Source organism: Pyrus communis, chromosome 10, assembly GCF_963583255.1.
Source record: "Pyrus communis chromosome 10, drPyrComm1.1, whole genome shotgun sequence".
NCBI lineage: Eukaryota > Viridiplantae > Streptophyta > Magnoliopsida > Rosales > Rosaceae > Pyrus > Pyrus communis.
The window spans coordinates 21,328,108-21,354,172 of NC_084812.1; the positions used below are offsets into that span (position 1 = coordinate 21,328,108).

At 36.4% G+C, this 26,065-nt stretch overlaps 1 pseudogene; it reads right to left on the reverse strand.

Moving 5' to 3' along the window:
- Window positions 1–19,034: 19,034 nt before the first annotated feature.
- On the reverse strand, window positions 19,035–25,788 carry LOC137747987 (GABA transporter 1-like; annotated as a pseudogene).
- Window positions 25,789–26,065: the final 277 nt, after the last annotated feature.

Sequence of the window (26,065 nt, forward strand, 5' to 3'; positions counted from 1 at the left end):
TAACTATTTATCGTAATATAATGCCAATTAACAATTATACTCAGCGCTCCGTTCGGCGGGTTTAGTTGAAAACTGTTTTGGACTACTTAAGAGAACGGTCTACCAACGGCACCTGGCCAACAGGTTTATTAGGCCCGTTAATTTTTTACACGATTCGATAATTCGACACGATACAAAATTAACAGGTGTTTGGGTCGACACGATAACGAATCGGATAACCTGATAAGCACTTGTTAAGATAACGTGTTGGTTCTGTTAGGAATTTAATAATTTAAATATTAGTATTATTAATATTTAAAATATTAAATATTCAAGTGAATGAAAATTAAAATAAAATACAAAATGGTCATGGAAAGGTTTGACCGGTAGATTTTTAAGGATTGTGTATGTCCTTTTAATTTTATTTTATTATGAAAATGGTCTTGGAAAGTTTTGACCTGCAGCTTTTCCCAAGAGGTTACGTATGTTTGGGAAAAGCAGATGCAACTTTTGGAGCTTTTGGAAACAGATGCACGTTTGCTCAAAGGTTGCATCTTTTTCTTTGGAAAAGCAGACAAATTGTTTCGGTGGCAGATTTCCAAGGGTTGCATCCTTTCTGCCTTGGAAACATACGCATCTTTTGTGCAGACGGAACCTTTGTCCTTTGGGAGCAGACGCATCCTTCGAAAATGGGGCATGTCAATGCCTATAAATAGACTGCCAAGTCAAGCATTTTAGATATAATTTTGCATCTAGAAATCATATAGAAATTAGAGTAGTTTAGTGTTCAATAAAGAGAGAGTTTTAAACACTTTTGGTTCGCTGTTCTTTGTGGATTAGAGTGCTACTTCTGCGAAGAGAAAGATCGTTGTATCCTGGGAGACATTTGCCAACGCAAACCTTGAGGCACCACTGAGGGGCAATCTTGTCTTCAGGCTATAGAATCAAATTCTAGCCTCGATCTCTTAAGGTTCTTCTATTCCTTGTTTTTCTTGCATTTATAGAGATTTTATTGTGTGTTCTTTAATAGTTTATAATAAAATATATAGCAGTTTTCCATAGTTTTTTTTTTTTTTAACAACAGGTTTGAGTATACACGTGAGTAACACGATACTCGATAAGAAAAATATTAATTTTATAATTTTATAACCCTAAAAAAATACTGTAATAATTATATATATTAATTTAATATTTTTATACCCCTAAAAACTATAATAATTATATATATTAAATTAAATTTAAAAATTTGGTGACCATTGGATCGGCTGAGATTTAATCTCAACCATCCATTGTGCATTAGTTTGGAGGCTATCATTTTTTTTTTTTTTTCATTCACTCTGATGGTGACCATTGGATCGGCAATGTGAGGTATGTGCAATCATACTCAGTGCTCCGTTTGGCGGGTTTAGTTGAAAACTGATTTCGACTACTCAAGAGAATAGTCTACCAATGGCACCTAGCCAACAGGTTTATTAGGCCTGTTAATTCCTAACACGACCCGATAACCTAACACGACCCGATAACCCGACACGACACGACAGGAAATTAACAGGTGTTCGGATCGACACGATAACGAATCAGGTCGTTAAGTACTTGTTAAGATAACGGGTTGGTTCAGGTATACACGTGGGTAACACGATACACAATAAGCAAAATATTAATTTAATAATTGTATAACCCTAAAAAAATACTATAATAATTATATATTAATTTAACAATTTTATACCCCTAAAAATTATAATAATAATTATATATATATATATATATATATATATATATATATTAAATTAAATTTAAAAAATTGGTGACCATTGGATCGGCTGAGATTTAATCTCAGCCGTCCATTGTGCATTAGGTTGGAGGCTATGTTTCTCTTCTCTCACATTCACTCTGATGGTGACCATTGGATTGGCAATGTGTGGTATGTGCAAATTTAAGGAAAAAAAAATATTTTTCTTAACGGGTCGGGTCACTTGGGTAAAGTGACCCGACCTGTTAAGGACCCGTTAAGATAACGAGTGTGACACGACATGACCCGTTTGCTAGGCCTAAGGTTTAGTGTATTTTATTATATGCTTTAATAGTTGAGAGCTTTACTATGAAAATGTTGTAGCCTATTTTATCTAATAGGGTTAAGAGGGCTGGCGGCAAAGAGTAGAGAGAGTGAGAGAGATGTGTTTGTAGAATTGTAGGGGAATGTGTGTGTTATCCCTCCTACATAGTGCCTTTATTTATAGTAGTAAAAGGAGAGAAGATATTCCTTCATCCCCAATGAATACAAGATATAATAGGAAAGGTTAACTAGAATAAAATCTAATCTAGGATTTACACAATGACACTTTAACTAGGAATGTTTACAACACTCCCCATTGAGTGTGTAAATACTCAAGGTAGATTTCGCATCATGCCGAAGTTGAGGAAGTCGACTCGTTGGCGATGATTCTAATGAGCAACGCGTATTGTCAATAAGGTAGGAACTTGCATAAGTAAATGAGTCTCACTAAAAAACCCTAAGGCTATGGCAAAAACCCAAGTAGGGACAAAATCCATAGTCTAAGGACAAATGCATGAGAAATGCAAAGTCAAAAGGAACGTTTATGAGATGTCATCAAGGATATGACCAACATAATGTGGGTGCCTCGTTAAAACCTAGTTAGGTAACAAAAACTCAGTGGGAAAAATGCTCCTAATCGTAGGGAAAAAGAGTACATTAAGATCAAGCAAGTATCTATACTCCCCTTGAGTTTAACACAATTCTAAAGAGAAATAGCAATGTTACAACTCAGAAAGTTTACGCATACCAATTCCATGAACAAGCTTCTAAAACGTTGTATTTGGTAGTGAATTGGTGAAGAGGTTAGCCATATTGTCTTGTGAACGAATTTGCATGACCTCAATGCTCTTGTTGTTGATGTGAAAAGAAGAACTTCGACGTAATGTACTTGGTGTTGTCTTATTTGATGTAACCATTCTTGAGCTGTTCGACGCATGTTGCGTTGTCTTTAAAGACCGTCGTCGAGACATCAACATCGGGATAAAGATCGCAAGAGCTTCGTATATGACCCACAATTGCTCTCAACCAAAAGCATTCCCGAGTTGCTTCATGTAAGGCGAGAATTTCAGCATGGTTAGACGAAGTGGCAACTAAGGTCTGTTTAGTTGACCTCCAAGAGATTGCGGTGCCTCCAACGGTAAAGACATAACCCGTTTAAGAACACGCCTTATGCGGATCAGATAAGTATCCTGCGTCAACATAACCTAAAAGGCGAGAATCGACTCGAAAAGCAAAGAGTGTGTCATCACTCAAGGATCCATAGGGATAGAACAAGCCCAAATCCATAGTACCCTTAAGGTAACAAAAGATGCCTTTCATGCCAATCCAGTATCTGCGTGTTTGTGTATTACTGTATCTTGTCAAAAGCTTAAAAGCGAAGGAGATGTCGGGTCTAGTGCATTGAGCTAAGTACAATAAAGCGCCTATCACACTTAGATAAGGAACTTTAGGCTCCAAAATCTCTTCACCATCCTCCTTTGGATGGAAGGGATCTCGTTTTGCATCTAGCAATCGAATGACCAAAGGAATACTCGAAGGCTTCGCTTTATCCTCATTAAAGTGGCATAACACCTTTTGGGTGTAGTTTGATTAATGTACTAGGATTCCATCTGAACAATGCTCTATCTTGAGACCGAGATAGTATCGAGTCTTACCTAGATCTTTCATCTCAAATTTCGACTTCAGGTGCGCGACAATTCTCGCAAGCTCTTTAGGAGTTCCGATGAGGTTTATGTCATTGACATATACTGCAACAATCACAAATCCGGAATGTGACTTCTTAATGAACACACAAGGGTATAGTTCGCTGTTCACATATCTCTGACTAGTGAAATACTCACTCAGACGGTTATACAACATTCATCCGGATTGTTTCAAACCGTAAAGTGAACGCCTCAGCCGAATTGAGAGCGTGTTTTGGGGTTTGGAAATATTTGAACCATTCAATTTAAGTCCTTCGGGAACTTTCATATAAATTTTCGTATCAAGATTCCCATAGAGATACGCAGTTACTACATCCATCAGCTACATACTTTGTTTTTCGGAAACTACCAAAGTAATAAGGTAGTGAAAAGTAATCACATCTATAATGGGTGAATAAGTTTCATCATAGTTAAACCCGAGGTATTGTGAGAAGCCTTGTGCAACAAGATGAGCTTTGTAACGCACAATTTTGTTCTTCTCATTACGCTTCCGAATGAAAACCCACTTGTAGCCAACATGCTTCACATGTGGAGGAATATGAGTTACATGTCCAAACACCTTACGTTTCGCAAGCGAATCGAGTTCAACTTGGATTGCTTGTTTCCAGTTTGACCAATCAGTTATACATCGACATTCATCAACGGAACATGGTTCAATGTCATCGCTCAACCTGATCTTAGTAGCTACTGCATATGCTAATGCAGCGTTCCTTGTGGCAAACAAACACACATGTGATCAATATGTGAGAGCGTCAACCAATACCATAAAGTATCTAAATGGTCCACAAGGAGGTTGAATCGGTCCAAAGAAGTCCCCCCCCCCCCCCAATCATTTGTAGAAAAACAGGAGGATTCAAACAAATCTTGTCATAAGAAGGCTAAGTACTAAGTTTTCCTATAGAATTTGTTTAACATGCGATTCCTTGAATTGAACCTAAACTTCGGGTTAATGGATGCTCGTGTGATGATTTGAGGATACAGCTCATCGCTATTCATCCATGATGTCCTAAACAATCATGCCAAAGTGTAATTTCAGGGCCGGCCATATAGTGGCATTCTATGGGGCGTATGGTCGTAGTAGATAGACCACTCGGGATACAGTCCATCTTCTTTAGAATACGCTTCTGGCCATATTTGTAGGAAGTTATGAACAAAAATTCAACTTCATTTTCTACGTAGGTTTCAGCGTGGTAATTATTGTTTGATTATTGTCTCGAATATTTTTAATGCTCAACAACGTTCTTCCAGGACGTGGAGAATAAAATGCCTCTTGAATGGTCAAAATAGTGCCATTAGACAACATTATACGGCCATTTCTATATCCTTCGATCAAGTTGGATGAAGTTAGTGAAATAGATGCGTTCACGCAAAACGATGTACGTGGTTGCACTATCTGCCAGACAACTTGTAACATCCCACATCGCCCAGGGGAATAGATCCTGTAAGCCTTACATGTATATTCTCATCTCTACTTAGCACTTAGTTAGTTATGAAAGATGCCTTTGTGGGGCCTTAGGTATAGGCCTTGAGGCTCGCAATTAAAACTAAGTTTTAGGTAGAGATGGGAATATACATATAAGGCTTACATGATCCACTCCCCTAGGCGATGTGGAATGTTACAATCCATCCCCTTAGGGGCCCAACGCCTTAGTCGGCACACTTCTGGCCAGGGATTGGCTCTGATACCAAATTGTCACATCCTGACCCGGGCCTCTACCACATCCCAGGCTCGACTCCATTGTAGCACGATATTGTTCGCTTTGGGCCCCAACCACACCCTTACGGTTTTGTTTTTGGGAACTCACACGAAAACTTCCCAGTGGGTCACCCATCTTGGGATTGCTCTCGTACGAACTCGTTTAACTTCGGAGTTCCGATGGATTCTGAAGCCAGTGAGCTCCCAAAAGGCCTTGTGCTAGGTAGAGATGGGAATATATGTATAAGGCTTACAAGATCCACTCCCTTGAGCGATGTGGGATGTTACAATCCACCCCCCTTAGGGGCCCAACGCCCTCGTTGGCATACTTCCGGCCAGGGATTGGCTCTGATACCAAATTGTCACATCTCGACCCGGGCCCTCACCACATCCTGAGCTTGAGTCCACCATAGCATGATATTTTCCTCTTTAGGCCTCAACCATGCCCTTACGGTTTTGTTTCTGGGAACTCACACGAGAACTTCCTAGTGGGTCATCCATCCTGGGATTGTTCTCGCGCGAACTCACTTAACTTCGAAGTTCCAATGAACTCCGAAGCTAGTGAGCTCCCAAAAGGCCTCGTGCTAGGTAGATATAGGACTATATGTATAAGGCTTAGATGATCCACTCCCCTAGGCGATGTGGGATGTTACACAACTAACTGTCTCACTAGTTATACCTAGAATAAAATTAATTGAACTAGTCACATGCATAAAAGTTCGAAAACTTAAATCCATTCAATTAATTATGTCAAGAAATATTTATGAACTTCAGGTTCATAGTACCTACAAACAAATGCTACAAAAAATATGTAACAAGAAAATATGCAAATAGAACTTCGGGTCTAAAATTATAATTGAATTAATTATTTGGACTTCGGGCCAAATTTAAAATGTGGGTGAAAAAAAATATAAAACCCATTGGGCCTAAAATAATTAGGTGAATAAGTCCAGGGCCCAAAAGAAGGCCTAAGCTCAAGGGGTGGGCTAAAAAATGTCGGACCGTGTACCCAAGCCCAAAAATTGGGCTGAGGTGGCTTGGGTGGGATTGCAGGCCCACAGGGAGGATTGGCTCGAGAAATAGGTTGCTGCAGGCAAGCCCAAAAACAAAACAATTTATTTATTTATTTATTTTTCTTTTGCAATTGGAGGAAAACGGTTGGGCCGAAAAAAACTATTATTGGCTGCAACATGCAAGCCCAAAACTGATGCTAGGTTTTAGGTTTAGGTCGAAAAGGGCCCAAAGGGCTGTGGGTCACAAATCCCGGTCATGCTGGGTGTGCGCATCGGAGAAGATGCCAAGCGTCATCGCTTTTGGCGGCCGCGTCTGGTTGTTGGGACTCAGGGTAAGTCACGGTAGTCATGGACAACCACAGAGATAGTTTAATCTCAATGTTTCAACAACAAAAAAACCTTAGAAAATTTGAATCGTATTTCCAGCGTAGGATGACTTCTGGTTATCGACGACATGAACCAAAGGTTCAAGGTAGTGGTTGCAGGGCATGCATGTGGTCGATGTGGACAAGGACAACAACAATGGTGTTGGGTCTTTTGGGTTTCGAAGCTTCTGGCTTTGTGGTTTGGTGGTTCTCGGCTTGGCGTGGGGAGCCCAGCGACATGGGGTCAAGCTAGGAGCAGATGACTCTGGTTGTGGCTTGGCACAACTCAGCCCGCAGGTTGCAGGCCTGGGTGAGGTCGGGGGTTCAAAGAACCTTAGCGCGATTCTTGTTTTCCTTTTTTTTTTTTTTTTTTTTTTCAATTCAATTCATATACAATTTAATTTGATGCATATGCAATTCAATATTTTAATGCATGTACATATATTTGATGCAATTCATGGCAAATATCAAATTCACATAATTCAATAATTATGAATATAATGCATACACAATTTATGTAGAATCTAAAATTCGAAAACGTAAAGTTGGGTCATGCATTATGGTGAATGTTCATGCTATCATGGTTGCAAAAATATCGAGATAAAAACCGTTGTTTTGAAAAAACCTAATTGCGTAATGATATTGATGAACTGGTGGCAAGGAGTAGAGAGAGTGAGAGAGATGTGTTTGTAAAATTGTAGGGGAATATGTGTGTTATCCCTCCTACATAGTACCTTTATTTATGGTAGTAAAAGGAGAGAAGATATTCCTTCATTTCCAAGGAATACAAGATATAATAGGAAATGATAACTATAATCAAATCTAATTTAAGATTTATACAAGCGCACTTAAACTAGGAATGTTTATAATATAAAGACTTTTTAAAAAATTTTATTAATAAAAAAATTATTTATTACCTTTCTTTAATAAAAAAAGACTTAAACTTTAATGAAAATGACAAATTAGAAAGAACAACCAAAACAATGAAACCTCACGTGCAAAAAAAATGAAATTCCTTTTCCATCCATGTCCCTGACTTCCGTCAGCCCACTTTTGTTAGAATTAAACTTTCATTTATTAACAAATATGCCATTGCCTCATTAAAGCCCAAAAATCACATAAAAATTTAAAGGGTAAATTACATCAAATTACCTCAACAATTGGGTTAGTCACAGTTTCATATCCTATCTTTAAAAAATTTCATACCTCATCTAATTTTTTACAATTTCATACATTCCATCAATTTTCTTTCAATTCTTCCGTTAAATAGTGACGTGGTTTGAGACAGGGTCCACTATCTATTAAAAATTTAATAAAATATTAAAAATACAATCATTTTTAATAATTTTTTTTTTGCATGAGGACCCACCCCTTATCCCCCTCACCCTTTCTTACCCCGCCCCCGTCTTCCCCAAACCCAAAACCAACCAGATACCACTCCAAACCCAGATCCCACCCATCTCTTCTTCCTCGCTACCATTCTCCGCCACATCAGCAATCTCATCCACCACTCCTAGCCCCTCCTCCCTCACCTCCCTTAACGTATTCTCTCCACCGCACCTGGAAAAATTGAGTAGTGCACCCACTCCTCCCTCACATCCCTCAACGCTCTCTCTTCGTTGCCACTCTCCGCCACATCCAATAAATCCACCAAAACTCTTACCGTAGAAACTCTCTGAAACACTTCCTCACTCTCCTCGTACCTGGCCACCTGCGCGATCACTGCTGTGGCGTCCTCCATGTCGTACTGGAGCAAAGAGATTTGAGGGTTTGGAAGGGCAGAAGAAGAGGGCAGAAGTGGTACTGGAGCAGAGAGAGAGCCGGTTGACCCGATTTGGTGAAAGCAAAGTTGGAATCAGAGAGGGAGTCAGTCGATAGCGGTGTAGACGGAGGGAGAGAGGTAGGGAGTCGAGCGATGACGTGGCACAGGTGAGGTGGGTAAGTGACAACTGAAGGTGGTCAACAAAGCCGAGGAAGCGGCGAAGGAGGTTGAACAGAGTGGCAGTAGTGATCAGTGTAGAGAAGACGGGATAAGGGTGGGATTTGGGTTTGGGTGGGATAAGGGTGGGTCCCCTATTAAAAAAAAGTTAACATTTTCTAGAGGATTCGTTTAAAAAAAAAAAAAAAAAGTGCTGGAGGATACCAATTAAGCCCCAACATAATTAATTATCTCCAATTCCTCGCCTTGCCTCCCAATCAAATAAATTTAAAAAATTAAATTCCAAAAATCACTACAAAATAATGAACTTTAGATTGGAAATGACATATAATTTCACCGAGTGCATCACAAGGCACATTCACTTCTATAGTACAAACTTCTACAACAAAAGCAAGTTCTTAATTAAGTCACTCATATTTTAACTGAAACAAATCGAATAATTGTTTTTGTTTGGGATTGTTGAACAAAATATTCTACGAGGAAGAGGAAGCCTGCAACAACCTAGAAAAATTAGGACCCCAATCACGTGATGAGCATGTTTTCAATCATGATGCAATTATCTCTTTTATAATGCATTTTAAACCTTCTTTGTCTTTGCAAATTCAATAGAATAATCAAGAAATAAGATCAATTATTAATCGTACTTTGTGTGATCCATGGTGTTATCAACTTATGAAACTCTTATGTGGTCATTTTATAGGTATGATTAATTAAGGTCAAACATTGTTAATTCTAAGGATCATTATTACATTATATATTTCTAGATTCCTATAAGCGGAGGTCTTTGTGATACCATTATAAACACATGAAAAGTCTCCAAAATGTAAAATCTTCAAATTGAACATTATTTTTAGAACTGAACATTACCACTATTTTTAGAATTGAGCACTAACACTATCACTATTTCTAAAACTAAACACTGACTATTTGTAGAACTAAACAATGACTATTTCTTAAACTAAATACTAGTATTATCAATACTGTAGTTCTAGAAATAGTGTGAGTTATTTTGGTTCAGTTTCTGAAATAATACTGGATATTTTGCTGTAATTTTAGAAATAATGTTTATTTTGTTCCCTTCCAGAAATAGCTTGAGTTATTTTGGATCAATTTTAGAAATAGTGTTGGATATATTGATGTAGTTCTAGAATAGTGTTTATTTTGTTCACTTCCATAAATAGTGAGTTATTTTGGTTCAGTTTCAGAAACAATGGGTTATTTTGTTGTAGTTTTAGAAATAGTGTGGGTTGTTTTACAGTAGTTCCAGAAATAGTGTGGGTTATTTTTGTTCAATTTCAAAAATAGTGTGGATTATTTTGCTATAGTTCCATAAATAATGTGGGTTATTTTATAGTAGTTCAAGAAATAATGTGGGTTATTTTGGTTCAGTTTTATAAATAGCGTGGTTATTTTGCTGTAGTTCCAGAAATAAAGTTTATTTTGTTCCCTTCCAGAAATAATAGCGGTTACCTTATTGTAATTCCAAAAATAATATTTATTTTGTTCCCCTTCTGAAATAATATGAGTTATTTTGGTTTAGTTTCAGAAATAGTGCGTATTATTTTGCTATATTTCTAGAAATAATGTGGGTTATTTTACAATAGTTTCAAAAATAGTGTGTGTTATTTTGGTTCAATTTCATAAATAGTATGGTTATTTTGCTATAGTTCCAAAAACAGTATGAGTTATTTTGTTCAGTTTCATATATAGTGTGGTTATTTTGTTGTAGTTCCAAAAATAGTGTGAGTTATTTTACAGCAATTCCATAAATAGTTTGAGTTATTTTGGTTCAGTATTAGAAATAATGTGGTTATTTTGTTGTAGTTCTAAAAATAAAGTTTATTTTGTTCTTTCCATAAATGGTGTGAGTTATTTTGGTTTAGTTTCAGAAATGGTGTGAGTTATTTTGCTATAGTTCCATAAAGAATCGGTTATTTTATAGTAGTTCCAAAAATAGTGTGAGTTATTTTGGTTTAGTTTCATAAATAGTATGATTATTTTGATATAGTTCCAGAAATAATGTTTATTTTGTTCCTTCCAGAAATAGTGTGAGTTATTTTGGTTCAGTTTTAAAAAATAGTGTTGTAATTTTGCTGCAGTTTAAAAAATAGTGCGAGTTACCAATGCCCCCTTAGTTGATATGATTTTGTGTATTAGATTAGAGATCCATTATGTAAGTATACACAAACACAAGAAAGTCAAGAATCACAATAATTTCGATACTTATTTTATGTAAGCAAAAAAATTGTGGATGAAGAGAAAATACTTTTTGAAAGGGTACTACATTGAAGGTTTGCACTAGTGCCCATGTTTAGAATTAGAAAAGAGACCAGGGATGTCTATTTCTTGATTCACCTTTGCAAACTAAACTAGGGGTTGTTTAGTATGGTTGCTCACAGGCTAAAAAATCATTTGATGTAATTTCAAGAAAACTTTCTACATATTTTGAATTTGCCATCTAACTTTATTAGCAACGACCATGATGTGTCAGTCGGTATTAGATTCTTTCTGCATGGTTGACATGCGCTCAAACAAGAAAGCAATATCAATTTAGATGCTCAAGCTCTATTTTGTACACATAATTCAACACCTGTGAAAAGAAGAAACCTGTTTGTAGAAGACATTTCTACTTGTTACATAATTGTATGTTGTATATCCGACAAAACTTAAGAACCCCAAGGAGTTGAGAACGGGCACAAGCACAAGTTTAAAGGCTTGCCTGTATAGCTTCACTTCTCATGGAGGTCCAATGTAATCCACAAGAGTTGTTCTTCATGCAGCGTGAGATGCATTAGATTTGCTTTTCCATTTGACAGATACCTTCGGCATCTTATAAGCATGTTGATTGCTATATCCATTATGGTCCTTCCCCTTCCTCTTCAAGCATGTGCTTCTCCACCACTGCAACATGTATTGTCAGATCAAATTCCATCAAAGTGCCAATCAAGATACATTAATTCACCCAGATTTCAGTACCAACTTTTTCATCATTTCTCATCAATCAAGCAGAAAAATAAAAAAACAAATAAATTTGATTCCGTTTAGTTTACTAGTGCTAAAGCGTTAAAGCACGAACCGTTAGAGGACCATTCAAAGATGAAGGGAAGAGAAGGAAAATATACAGAAACAAAGTCTCCAAAGCATATGTTGAAATCAAAACATGATGCACCAATAATTCGGCTCCCATAATAGCACTTTGCCTTAATTAGTATGCTACCGCATTTGAAAAGATGGTATTTGCCAATGAGACAATCAACCCATGCAATAAGAAACACCATGGATATGTTTGGGGAAGACAAATAACAAGGGACATAAATTCCAAAACATCTCAAACCACTCAGATCACCAAAAGCATACCATAATATCAAAGTAAAACTATGACTTGAAAAGGACAGAAGCGGGTAGAGTCACCACTCCGCAGGGTACTACTAATTGAATACCATTCAAGGTTATCCGTTATAAGGCATAAGTCAACGTATACTTTCAACAGAAGACTTGAAAAACAAGTTTCATTAGACAACTCAGAGCTTCCATAAAAGAATCCGAATATATGAATGAAATCTGGTAAATCGTTCAATTCATATGTGACAAATTGAACTTCATTTTCAATTCAGCTTTGTGTGAATCGCAACCTGCTCATGAAAGCACAGCGTACATAGCTCTCCTAACTGATTGAAGGAAATATCAACCCCAATATTTTGCACAAGGCACCTTACAAGCTTGACTTGCCACAACAAAAACAAATAGTCTTTACAGAGGAAAATCAAAAGTTTTTTTTTTTTTTAAATAGAATCAAAATAATGACTAATGACATAGACACACACGTAATAATTTAATTCAAGGGAAATGCAAGTTACACAACATAAACTCAACACAAAAACTTTACTAGACATAGATGGCAGCGTCAACTCTAAGTTATAACTTATATCTATCATCAATCTAATAAAATTAAGAGGTAAAAGCTAAAAATCTCTCCCCGAATCCATTGGGCATCTTTTACCATAAACTCAGCTGCCATATTTTGATTTTCCCTTTCAAGGACAGCGCATATGTCATTGGCCAGCGCCTCCTCAACATTCATACCACCCAAAGCAGTAAAATCAATATCTTCATCAGGCAGATAAGCCTTTGGAGGTACAATTAAACCGCGGTAAGGTAAGTTTCAGCTCCAGACAACAAATTAATTTAAACAAACAATTTATATGCAGAATTCAAATTCACCCAAAATTTTTTTAATGCCCAGTTCATAAACTATACATACAAATATATCAGAAATTGGTTGTTTGGTCGCTCTATAAGAAATTGGTTGTTTTCTGATATTTGTGCTCGGATCCTTGCCAATATTAGATGCATGCACATAAATATTTGCCAATATTAGATGCATGCACATAAATATCTAAGTCAATAATAACATGAAACAAAGAAAAGAGATGCACAAGGAGAAATAAAATACAGAGTAACAACTTCAATCTGAACAATCAAGACGGTGAATTTCCGATTGCATCTGTTGTCCTTGCTCAGAAGATCTGCAACAGAAGCCCGTTTTAGATGCTAATTACGCTCAATCGAGAGAAAAAAAAAATAGTAGAAAGATCGCAGAGACGAAGAAAGAAAGTGAAAACAATTGCTTAACTTTGGCTTTTTTGCTGATGGTGAAAACTCCAGGTCCCTTTCTAATCTTTAGGCCATCTCCAATCGAGGGCTGGCCAGATGGCTCGTTTTAGCCTTCTGGTCCTCCAAGATTCTTCAAGATATTAATATTTTAATGAACAATACAGGGTCATATTTGCCTCCGTCTCCAACCGAGGGTCAGAGGGCTCGTTTTAGCCCTGTTACAAAAAACAGTCTCCAATTGAGGGCCAAATGACCATAGGGGCCAAACATAATTTATTATTTAAAAACTACAAATGAAATGTTGTTTAAGTTTCATGTTGTTAAATGTTTTTTTTTATGTTGTATAATTTTTATGTTGGTTAATGTTATTAATATTGTTTAATGTTGTTTCATGTTACTTAATTTAATTTAATGTTGTATAATGGCTTAGAAGGTTATAGAAAAAAATAGAATTAAAAAAAATATGAAACAAATTTTGTGAAATAGAAGTTATAGGGGAAAAAAATAGAATTTAAAATAAAATTAAACAAATTTTGTGAAATAGAAGTTGTAGGAAAAAAATGAAATTTAAAAAAAAATGGGAAACAAATTTGTAAAATAAAAGTTATAGGAAAAAAATAGAATTTAAAAAAAATATATGAAAAATAGAAGTTACAGGAAATTTTTTGTAAATAAAAAATAATAATAAAATTGTTAAAAAAAATATTCAAAGAACTCCTGTCGGTTATAACTGACAGGAATACATTTGTATTATAACCGACAGTAATACATTTATACTAAATAATACAAATACAATGTATTCCTGTCGGTTAGGTTATAACCGACAGGAAATCCAACATAAGCGAAAAAAAAATGGCCAGCCCTCTAGCCCTATCCGATTCCGTGGGGCTCTCTCAGATTTCAGAACCCTCGATTGAAGACGATTTTCAGGCTATTTTCGGCCCTTTGGGGACCCTTCGGTTAGAGATGGCCTTACATAATAGAGACAGAGTGAGAAATTTTGGGAGAGGGAGTGACAGAATCATACCATTTTGCATGTTGGAGATCCTCTGTTATTTTGACAGAGATGGATATCAACCATAAGAATGCCAAGTGGCATAATCTCTGCTATGACATGTGTAATGATCCTAGAGTGTTGGGAATCTAAAGGTTGATGTGACTAGTCGGAAAATTGCGATTGGAGATCTGCGGAGTTGTGTGAGTTGTCTTGGCTTACGGAGTCGATCGGTTGCTGCGATTGATTGGAAAAGTTGCTGCAGAAAATCAGGCAGGTGTTCTTTGATGTTTTCTTGAAATTGTTGATGCATTTGATAAGGTACAAAGCCATCACCGACTACCTGATAGCTTGATTGTGATAAATCTTGGAAAATTGTTGATAATCTAACGGCACGAAGCCACATATCTGTATATCTGTTTATCTTGTGAAATTTGTTCTGAATTTTGCGAAGAATTGTGATAGAGATTGAAGAATTGTGAGGAATTGTGATAAAGATTGAAGAAATAATGTTAAAAATGTGTGGAGTATGAATTTGATGAAAGTAGATCGTTTGTTATCTAAATTTCAAAAGATTATTGAAGTTTGAGCACGAAGCTGTTGAATTGTCAAAACTGAAGAGTTCTGGTGATTTTCGGATATGATTGTTGTGTGACTCATTCCTATTAATTGTTTTTTTGTCCAAGAAGTGAGATAATGGGTGGTTCTCCACTCAAGATTGAGGGCCTATGATGGATGCTTACAATTCGTTTACAAGAGGACAACTTTGCAAAATGGTCAATTCAATTTCAATCCCTGTTGGAAGGTTATGATTTGTTTGACTACTTTGACGGTACCAATGTTTGTCCTCCGAAGTATGTTGTCTCGTTAGAAAGTGGGGTTACAACAGAGATTATTGCAGCTTATTGTGAATGGATTAAGGCTGATAAAGCATTACTCAGTCTACTAATTGCTACTCTTGGAGATGAGGCTATTGAATATGTTGTGGGAAGTAAAACTGCTCATGAAGCTTGAATTCAACTCACCGATAGGTATGCTACAGTTTCAAGGGCAAGAATTAATCGTCTCAAAGACTGAATTACATACTATTAAGAAGGGAGCAGATTCTATTGAGAAGTATTTACTCAGGCTCAAGCACTTGAAAGATCAATTACTTGTTGCAGGAGAATCAATTGCAGATAATGATCTTATTGTTGTAGCTCTGGCAGGTTTACCCTCAGAATACAATATGATCAAAACAATAATTGTAGCAAGAGAGTCAGTAATTACATTGAAGGAGTTTTGTGCACAATTGTTAAGTGCAGAAAGAACAACTGAAGAATATACCTCATCTCTGCAATTTCCTATGACTGGAACGTTCTCTCAAGGAGAGTCTTTTGCTATGGGTACATCTAGACAGTACTATCAAGGTGGTTCAAATGGTGGTCATTTTTATCAAGGGGAATCCTCTGCAACAGGTGCAAGTAGGCCATCTTATCAGGGAGATTATTCTAATAGACGTGTAGGTTTTGTGAGTTAACTTCCGAGATCAAATGGCACTGGACCAAGTGGTGGACATTTTTCTCAGGGTAATCTGTCTCAACAGTTTCAAGCCCATAGAAACAACAATGGTTTCAATGGCCCTAGGTTCAACTGTAGACCTAGGTACAATGGTCACAATTCTGGGAACTTCAACAACCGCATCACTGGTGGTTTTAATGGTTCTTCAGGCAATAATAAGGGAGGCTTAACATGGGGAAATTGGAATGGCAATAATGGTCAGCGATCACACATTATTCCTAAGTGTCAGATTTGCAACAAAAAGGGGCATATTGCACCAAATTGCTATTACAAAAATGAGCAATCACCTACTTCGAATCAAGTGATTCCTGAATGTCAAATCTGTGGAAAACGTGGTCACACTGCCTTGAATTGTTTCCACATGGGCAATTATGCTTTTCAAGGAACTCAACCACCATCATCTCTTAATGCTTTACTGCTCGGTCTTCAATGGAGTTCAATAACAATCAGGCTTGGATAATGGACAGTGGAGCTACTCATCATATGACTGGAAATGTTGGCGATTTAAATATGCTGACACCATTTGAAAGAGATCAAAAAATCAGTGGGAAGTGGTGAATGCTTTCCTGTCAAAAACACTGGTTCTTCCTCTATCAAAACATATTTTAAACCACTGCATTTTTATACTGTGCTACATGTTCCAGATTTAGCTGCTAGTCTTATTTCAGTTTATACTTTATGCAAGGATAATAACTGTTATGTAATTCTGGATGAATTTGGATTTTAGGTGCAGGCCAAGGCAACAAAGACAATTCTCATGAGAGGAAGGAGTAGTGGGGGATTATACCATATACCGAAGCAACTCTTTTTCAACTATAATCAGCTAATAAAGTCTTCACCAAAGGCATTTCTTGGTCAGCTTATGAGAGCATCCTTATGGCATAGGTTAGGGCATCCTACCAATGAAGTACTCCATAGTATGTTGTCCAGTTCTCAAATCACATATAAGCCTGATATAAATAAACATGTCTGTAGTCATTGTCTTAGAGACAAGATGTCTAGACATGTTTTTGATTCTAGAACTGTGAGGTTTGGACAACCTTTTGAAAGAATAAGTAGTGATGTATGGGGTCCATCTTCAGTTGTATTAATTGAAGGTTACAAGTACTATGTGAGCTTCATTGATGAATGTACAAAATTTAAATGGATATTCCCATTAATATACTAGTCTCAAGTTCTGGATGTGCTTGAGAAGTTTTATGCCTTTATTCAGAATCATTTTCAAGTTGTTCCTAAGTTTTTTCAATCAGATGAAGGTGGTGAATATATGAGTCTTGCGTTTAAGAGGTTTCTGGAATCAAAAGGTGTTGTGCATTTGGTTTCCTATCCATATACTCCCCAGCAAAATGGAACTGCAGAAAGGAAGCATAGATATATTTTAGAAACTGCAGTAACCATGTTGTCCACAACTCATTTACCACAAAATTTTTGGTTCCATGCATGTGCTCATGCTGCTTTTCTTATCAACAGAATGCCTTGTAAGTCATTAGAATTGCAGTCTCCATTTTTAAAGCTATTTGGTATTTGGGACATCCGTTTACCCCTATCTTAGACCATATAATTCATTAAAGTTAGATGCTAAGACAGATCAATGTGTATTTTTAGGATACTCACTCGGATACAAAGGGGTCATTTGTTATCATAGAGCTCTGAAAAAATTGTTGATATCCAGACATGTGATTCACGATGAACAAACCTTTACTTTTCATCACAGTGAGATTAAGTTTCAGTCTTCAAAAGATACTGGGAACAGATTTGGTACACATCCAATCCTTGTTCCTTATGTTCTTCCTTCTATAAATAGTGACAACAGTTCATCACAATTTGGAACAAGGTTTCAGTCAATTCATACAGTGGATCAAATGAGTTCTCATGATGCTGTTATGCTAGATCAGTCAGTTCAAGTGGCTTCAAATTCATCACAGGCTCCTCGGGCTTGGAATTCAAAATTTACAACTTATTTGCCAACTTTGGGATTTCAAGTTTCAGAATCATATCCAAATCTGTTCATACCATTTTGCATGTTGGAGATCATCTGCTATTTTGCCAGAGATGGAGACGGCTCAAAATTAAGTTTGGGGGTCGGATATGTGGTTTTTGCATAGTGGCAAAGACAGAGATGGCGCTGCGATGCAAGAGTATAAAGAAAAATGGAAGGTTTTGAATGCCATGGAGAAGGGTTTAGCAGCTGCAATGCGAGATTAGAAAGAAAAATGGAATGTCTTGAATGCCGAGAAGAAATGGGGGAGAAAGAGAATAGCAGAGAGATCCATAAATGAAAGGAGATATTACGCAGACGTAGGTTTTGCCATCAGGGACAAAATAGGAAAATCAATATTTGGGCCATTTTAATTGGACTGATTTAGTGTTGGGCTTTGTCTGAACCATTAAATAAAGTTAATATATGGTTTTTTTGTTAACATTCAAAGTTTTCAAGCTATTTTCATTAGTTTTTCATTAATAATATTGCTTTTTCAACTTTATTAGTTTATTTTCCTGGGTCAAATTTCAACTTTACTAGTTTATTTTGAGATTGTGAATCATGAAATTATTCCAATTGATGTTATTTTAGGACAGTATGACAACGCTTTTGTTTTTGAAATCTAAAAATTGAAAACAAAATAGTTATACAATGTATAACATTATCTCATTTGAATAGTGTCCTCTAGCTTTGAGTGACAAGGAATTTATCATGAATTAATCAACCGGCTTGCAAGTAATTAAAATTTTCATGGAAGAATTTGTTCAAGCTATAACTAACTTAATTATTTGAATCTTTAGGTTGCAGGCTAACTTTTGCAGCCTCTGTTGGTTATTAACTTTTAAGTACCTCCTAATTAAACTCAGATTAGTATTGTTCATAGAGAAATGTCTTATCAACAGTAAATATTAATACGCAATGCAGAAATCATGGGGAAAAGTAAAGAAAAAAAAAATAGCTTAACAGTTCAAGACGCTGTTTTGGAATTTGCAACAAGATCTTGGGTAGTCCTACATTATAATTTATATGTTGGAAATAAAAGTTGTACGTGATAGAATCAAGAATGATCTGTCAGATCAAAGATATTGCCCCCAACAGCCTAATGTTGAAAAATGTTGAGGCAATGGTTGTGTTTCCCTAGAAAAGTAAGTTGTACTTGGAGGGCTTAAACACAACATTGTAGAACACCATTGGTAAAATGAAGTCTTGAGGAATGCATCCAAATGCTCCAATCAAAGCGTTGATGTCGCCCAAGAATGGAAACATAGTTGCAACAATTGTGACTATGTCTACAAATAGGGATTGATAAACCAACGTCAGCACAACATTGCGAATTGCGTTCAAGTACTTCATTTGTTGGTTGCAAGTAAACCTGCAGAACCGATAAAGTTTTGCGTCAACTAGTTCATTTTTTGGTGATGCAAAGCGGAGTAGAAGACGTACCACACTTGTTGAGATTTAAGTTGCTTACTAGCTTAGAATCAACATTGTAGATGACTATCCTACAAGTGTAATTGAAGAGAATGGTGAAATCGAAGAACAATGATGAACTTACTAATTTTAGCAATAGCTGTTAGAGTTTAAGTTGTAATGGCTAGTTTTCTTTCTATTTTTAGTAAATAGCACAGTTGTTGCTCTTATCCATTTGAGTTATACTGTGCATTTCGATCCTTTCTCAAGTGGAATGATCATAGCCTCCGATGGCTTGCATGGCTAAAGATGTGTCTTTGGTCCTTGAAATGTAGGATCTGAGCAATTGACCAAGTTAGGGTTACAACCTTGTATTCCCTCTCTTCGATTTCAATCCGGAATTATTAGAATGGTTCTCTCTCTCTCTCTCTCTATGTGTTCATCTCTCACAATCATTTTCTGTATCAAAGTTTTGATCTTTATTGTTAATAAACCTATCAACTACATGCCTGATACCATGTTGAAATGGTATCAACTATAGCTCTGTGGTCTGATACCGAAGAAGGGGCGTGAACTATAAGTGAAATTCTTCTTTCAAAAACCTAGAAAAGTTAAAGGCAACACCATTTTTTTGTTGAAATTTCCTACTTGAATAGTCTAAGAGATAGTAGGATCTAGTTCATCCAATGGAGATTTACGAACTCCATAATTTAATGGCAACAACTATGATTTCTGGGCAGTCAAGATGGAAACCATCCTCATACCACACAATCCATGGGATGTGATTGAACTTGGGGTCCAGGAATAGACAAATCCCAAAGAAGAAATCTTAGATGACGATGAAAGTGGGTTGGAGCATGCTCCAGTGGAGCCTATAACAGGCTCAAAGGAAGACAAGATCAAGAATGCCAAGGCATTGAGTCTCATCTAAGGAGCAATCTCAGATGAGCTTTTCCCACGCATCAGAAATGAGAAAACAACAAAAGGACCTGTGAAAATTTGAGAAGAGATTTCAGAGGTGACAAAAAGGTAAGAGATGTTAAACTTCAAGCTATAAGAGCTAAGTTTGAATATTTAAGAATGTTTGATGGTGAAACTCCAGATGACTACTTGGCTAGGTACTTTAAGATAGTGAATAACCTGAAATCTCTAGGTGAAGATGTTCCTAAAAAAAGGGTTGTGTACAAACTATTGATGAGTCTAAGTAGGAGATACAAGTCTATAGTATCCATCATAGAGGAAACTAGAAACCTTGACAACATTAGAGTTGAGAAAGTGCTAGCTTCAATCAAAGTTCATGACAAAATGGAGGAGATCTACATGATGAAAGGGAAAAATTTAATAGCACTGATAGAGCCTTTAGTACCCTTAAGGTTGGCAACACAAGCAACATTGCAGAGACATACAAAAGGTCTTAAAATAAACAAAACAACAAAAGGGGATAGAACAAGAAAAGGAAAAACTAGTCTCAAAACTCAAATTGAAACAACCAAGGAAATGGGAATCAGAACAAGAAGTTTTCTACACAAAACAGACATCCAAGTAGCAGTCAAAATGGGGTGAAACCTCAGTGTCAAGTGTGTGAGAAATACCACTTTGGTGTATGCAGATACAAAGGAAAACCTAGGTGTACTAAGTGCAACATATTTAGGCATCTAGTTAAGGATTGTGATGGCAGCAAGCAAGTGGCAAATTATGTCAAGGAAAAAAGGTTGTCATAGGTACAATGTTCTATGCATCCCATTTAGCCTCAATAGCACAAGATTCATCTGTGTGGTTTGTTGAAAGTACTTGCAACAACCATATGTCTTCTCAAGAATCTCTACTTATCAATCTTGATAAAACTGTGACATGCAAAGTTAAAATGGGGACAAATGGAATACTGATAGTTGAAACAAAGCATGGAAATAGGTACATCAATGAAGTTTTGCTTGTTCTTGGGTTAGATGAGAATCTGTTGAGCGTAGGACAAATGATAGAACATAGATACCATATTCTATTTGGAGGTAACATGGCTGTGATTTTTTATGACAACATTCTTAAGAATGTTCTAGCAAGAGTTGTGATGATAAGAAACAAATGTTTTCCTTTGGTCTTGGAATCCATAAACCATGTGGCTAGAAAAGCTGCAATTAAAGATGATTCGTAGAAGTGGCATAGAAGGTTAAGACACCTGAATTTTGAAAGTATGAAACTGATGCAAAAAGGCTTACTTGAATTTCAAGACAAGAAAGAAGTATGTGAGAGTTGCATCACAAAGAAGCAACATAGAGTCCTTTGGCAAAGAAGTAGCATAGAGGGCAAGCCAACCACTAGAACTGGTGCACACAGATATGTGTGGACTAATGCAAAATGAATCTGTGGGAGGAAACAGATATTTCATCACATTCAATGATGATTTCTCAAGAATGTGCTGGGTTTACATTCTTAGGAACAAGTCTGATGTCTTCAATGTATTTAAGCAATTAAAGGCATTTGTGGAACTACAAAGTATTTTCAAGTTAAAAAAGCTCAAAAGTGATAAAGGGAAAGAATATACCTCACTTGAGTTTCAAGATTTTTGCATAGACATGAGAATGGAATGACAACTAACTATTGCATACTCTCTTCAACAAAATAGAGTTGCTAAGAGGTAAAATATACCTATTTGTGAAATGGGAAGATCCATGATGCTAGAAAAAAAGATTCTAATCAAGTTTTGGGCAGAAGCAGTGAGTACTACAGTGTATATCCATAACAGGTGTCACACAACTACCTTGGTGGAGAAAACTCCTTTTGAAGCTTTCATAAGAAGAAAACTTGGTATAAAACACCTAATAGTGTTTAGGTGCATATGCTATGCATTTATTCCATCTTAGTTGAGGCGGAAATTTGATAAGAAGTCCAGAAAGGGGATCTTTATGGGTTATGGCAGCTGTGAAAAAGGCTATAAAGTCTAAGATTTGCTGTTTAACAAGATTGTTCTATCTAAGAGTGTGGTGTTCACTAAAGATCAAATATGGAATTGGGAGAACAAGAAAATTGAGACCATTTCAAGACCTCTCAATATAGAAACTAAAATTGCAAAATGTGAAACTCAAGAAGGATCACAAGAAGTAACTCACTTTGATGTTGCTCAAGACACTCAAGCAAGCTCAAGTCATTCTAGCCCATCAGTGACTGATCCAGGAACTCTGAGTAAAAAATCAGCCCTAAGCTCAACTCCTATGAAGTTAAAGAGTTTGGAAGATATATATGCAAGGTGCCACATGTGTATAATTAAACCTGCTAACTATCATGAAGCTGCAAAAGACAAGGCTTGGCAAGATGTAATGAGTGCTAAGATTGAAATGATTGAGAAGAATGTTACATGGGAACTAGTAGAGAAACTTGCAAACAAGCCTGCTATTGAAGTTAAATGGGTGTTCAAAACCAAGTTGAACTTAGATGGAACTGCTTAAAAGCACAAAGCTAGGCTTCTGGCAAAAAGGTATACACATAAACCTGGCATTGATTATAATAAAACCTTTGCCCCAATGACAAGGTTGGATATAATTAGGACTCATTGCACTTGCAGCACAAAAGGGTTGGAAGTTGCTACAACTTGATGTGAAATCAGTTTTTTTTTTTTTTTTTTTTTTTTTTTTTTTTTTTTTAATGGGGTGCTTGAGGAAGAGGTCTACACTAAAGAACCTGAAGGTTTTGAAGGAATGCAAGACACAAAGTCCATAAGCTAAAGAATGCCTTATATGGTCTAAAGTAAGCTCCCAGAGCTTGGTACAGTGAAATTGACACCTATTTCATTCATTGCAACTTCAAGAGAACTCCTAGTGAAGCCACTTTATACACCAGAACTAATGAAAAAGGAAAAATTATAATTGTCTCAATCTATGTTGATAATTTCTATACAGGCAATAGTGATATGTTACTCTGTGAATTTAAGAAGGAAATAATGCAGAGATATGAGATATCAGACTTAGGACTACTTCACCATTTCTTGGGAATGAGAGTACTACAATCTGAAAAAGGGGTGTTTATTTACCAAAACAAGTATGAAAAGTCTTTACTTGTCAAGTTTGGACTTGAAGATTGCAAGCCTGTGTCAACTCCCTTACCCACTGGAGAAAAACTGAAAAAGGTTGATGGAAGTGAGCTAGCTGATGAAGCTTTATACAAAAGGATAGTTGACAGTCTACTATATTTGACAGCAATAAGGCCAGATATAATGTTTGCTACAAGTTTGCTATCTAGGTTTATGAATGGTTCCACAAAGAAACATATGGGAGTAGGAAAAAGAGTTCTGAGATACATTCAAGGAACTCTCAACTATGGCATTGAATTTGCAAGAAACAAAGATACAATTCTAATTGGATTATGTAACTCATATTGGGCAGGAAGTGAAGATGATAGTATGAGTACTTTAGGGTATGAATTTAGCTTTAGAAGTGAAGTGTTCTCATGGGCCTATGTGAATGCATTATCAACTGCTGAAGCTGAGTATGTCTCAGCAGCATAAGCCACAGCTCAAGCTATTTGGCTGAGGTTTGTTCTTGATAACTTTTGTAAGATGCAACCTGATGCAACTCTATTGTTTTGTGACAAAATGTCTGTAATATCTATGGCAAATAACCATGTGTTCCATCAAAGGGCAAGACACATCAACATGAAATACACTTCATAAGGGAAGCATTGCAGGAATGAGCAATTAATGTGAAATATTGCAAAAGTGAAGAACAACTTGTGGACAATTTTACAAAAGCCTTGCCAAAAGAAAGATTTAATTATCTAAGATTAAAGCTTGGAGTGAAGCCAATAAGCAGCTTAGGACAGGCTGTTGAGATTTAAGTTGCATACTAGCTTGGAATCAACATTGCAGATGACTATCCTGCAAGTATGATTGAAGAGAATGGTGAAATCGAAGAATAATGATGAACTTGCTAATTTTAGTAATAGCCGTTAAAGTTTAAGTTGTAACAACTAGTTTTCTTTCTATTTTTAGTAAATAGCACATCTGTTGCTCTTATCCATTTGAGTTGCACTGTGCCTTTCGATCCTATCCCAAGTGGAAGGATCATAACCTCTGATGGCCTGAATGGCTGGAGATGTGTCATTGCTCCCTCAAATGTAGAATATGAGCAATTGACCAAGTTAGGGTTATAACCTTGTAATCCCTCTTTTTTATTTAAATCCGGAATTATTAGAACTTTTCTCTCTCTGTGTGTTCATCTCTCACAATCATTTTCTGTATCAAAGTTTTGATCTCTATTGTTAATAAACCTATCAATTACATGCCTGATACCATTTCAACAACACTAATAGCTGATACTTGCAAGGTTGAGAGCCATGTGTTAATTTAGTTACTTGTTTTCGTTCGATTTATTCAATTTGATGACAAAAAATTGAGCAGAATTCTTCACTTAGCCTGGTTGGCAAACGCACAATATCCCGAGATACCAATGCTGAAAAATGTCGACAGTACGACATCATAGTATACAAAAATAAGATCAAAACCTAACAATAAATTCGAAATATAGGATTCTGTTGTCTTTTTTTCCTTTTTCTTTCTCAAGTAATAAGGCTCTAATGGAAAATCTGTATTTCAGGAATAATGCCATTTCCATAAGCTGCAGCAATGATTGCAATAGCGTTGAAGGATCCAAAAACACGATTCTTTCTGCTTCTGCTTCAAGAATAATCTCCTTCCTAGGAGTATTCATGGAATTTCCTGTGAGCACGGGAGTTAATTAATGGGGCTAATCACAAAACACAAATTCCTAATTAGGTAAAGAAATTATTTTGTGATGTCTTACAGATGTATATAGAACCAGAAGTGGCACAGATGCTATAGGCAAAGACAAAGGACCAAGGACACAAGGTTTCTATGCCTTAAGGAGCGGAAAGATGGAATTTGTGCCAACACCAACATCAGGACACCAAAATTAATACCAAATTGGTAGAGTTGCATAGCTTCTGGTCTTGAACTAGGAAGCAAAGATATATACTTGCAGAAGAAGAAACTAAAAGAAATCAAACTTGATAATATTTCAGCTTTATAATACGTTGTTCTACTAGAAGCTCACAAAATAAAAGTTCAAAAAGCATGTGGGTTATTGAAAATGTCGACGGAAATATAAAACTGAGCACCTTAAGGCTCTGCCCTCCCAGAAGAGTGCAAGCTATAACTGCACCATAGCACAAGCCAAACTGAATTGGACTAACAAAATATCGTCCCTATCCTCATCCTATAAAACTAGACGATGCATGCTGATATCATTTTTTTATCAAATAATTTTGCCTCAAATCAAATTTGAATTTGGGAGGAACCTCAAGTTGTCAAAAAGCAGCTTTTGAGTATACTCACCAAAATATCTTTGGCCATGTCGCGGAATCGAAGCTTGGCGTGGTGCCCTAGAACCAAGGACAGAAGGTTGTAGGAGTAAAATGTTACAATAGCTGATATGGTGAGGCATAAGGCCCCAGCAAACCAACCTATTAAGGACATTGCATAAGGCCGGTTTGGTGGGCTGGATGAGATTAAGTTTTGGAGATATGATTTGATTGGCAGAGACATGTAAGACATGACTTGTAACCCATGTATAAGAATAAATTAGATAATCTCTATTGTAGATTTATAACTCATCATGTCTAATTATGTTCATCTCACATTTTGACACAACAAATAAAAGACTACTCAAATTCATTTTAATTGTCACAACTTTTCTCAGTCAGCCCACTAAACAGGCCCTATAAGTGCAAGAGCTAAAGTTGAAGTTATCAGA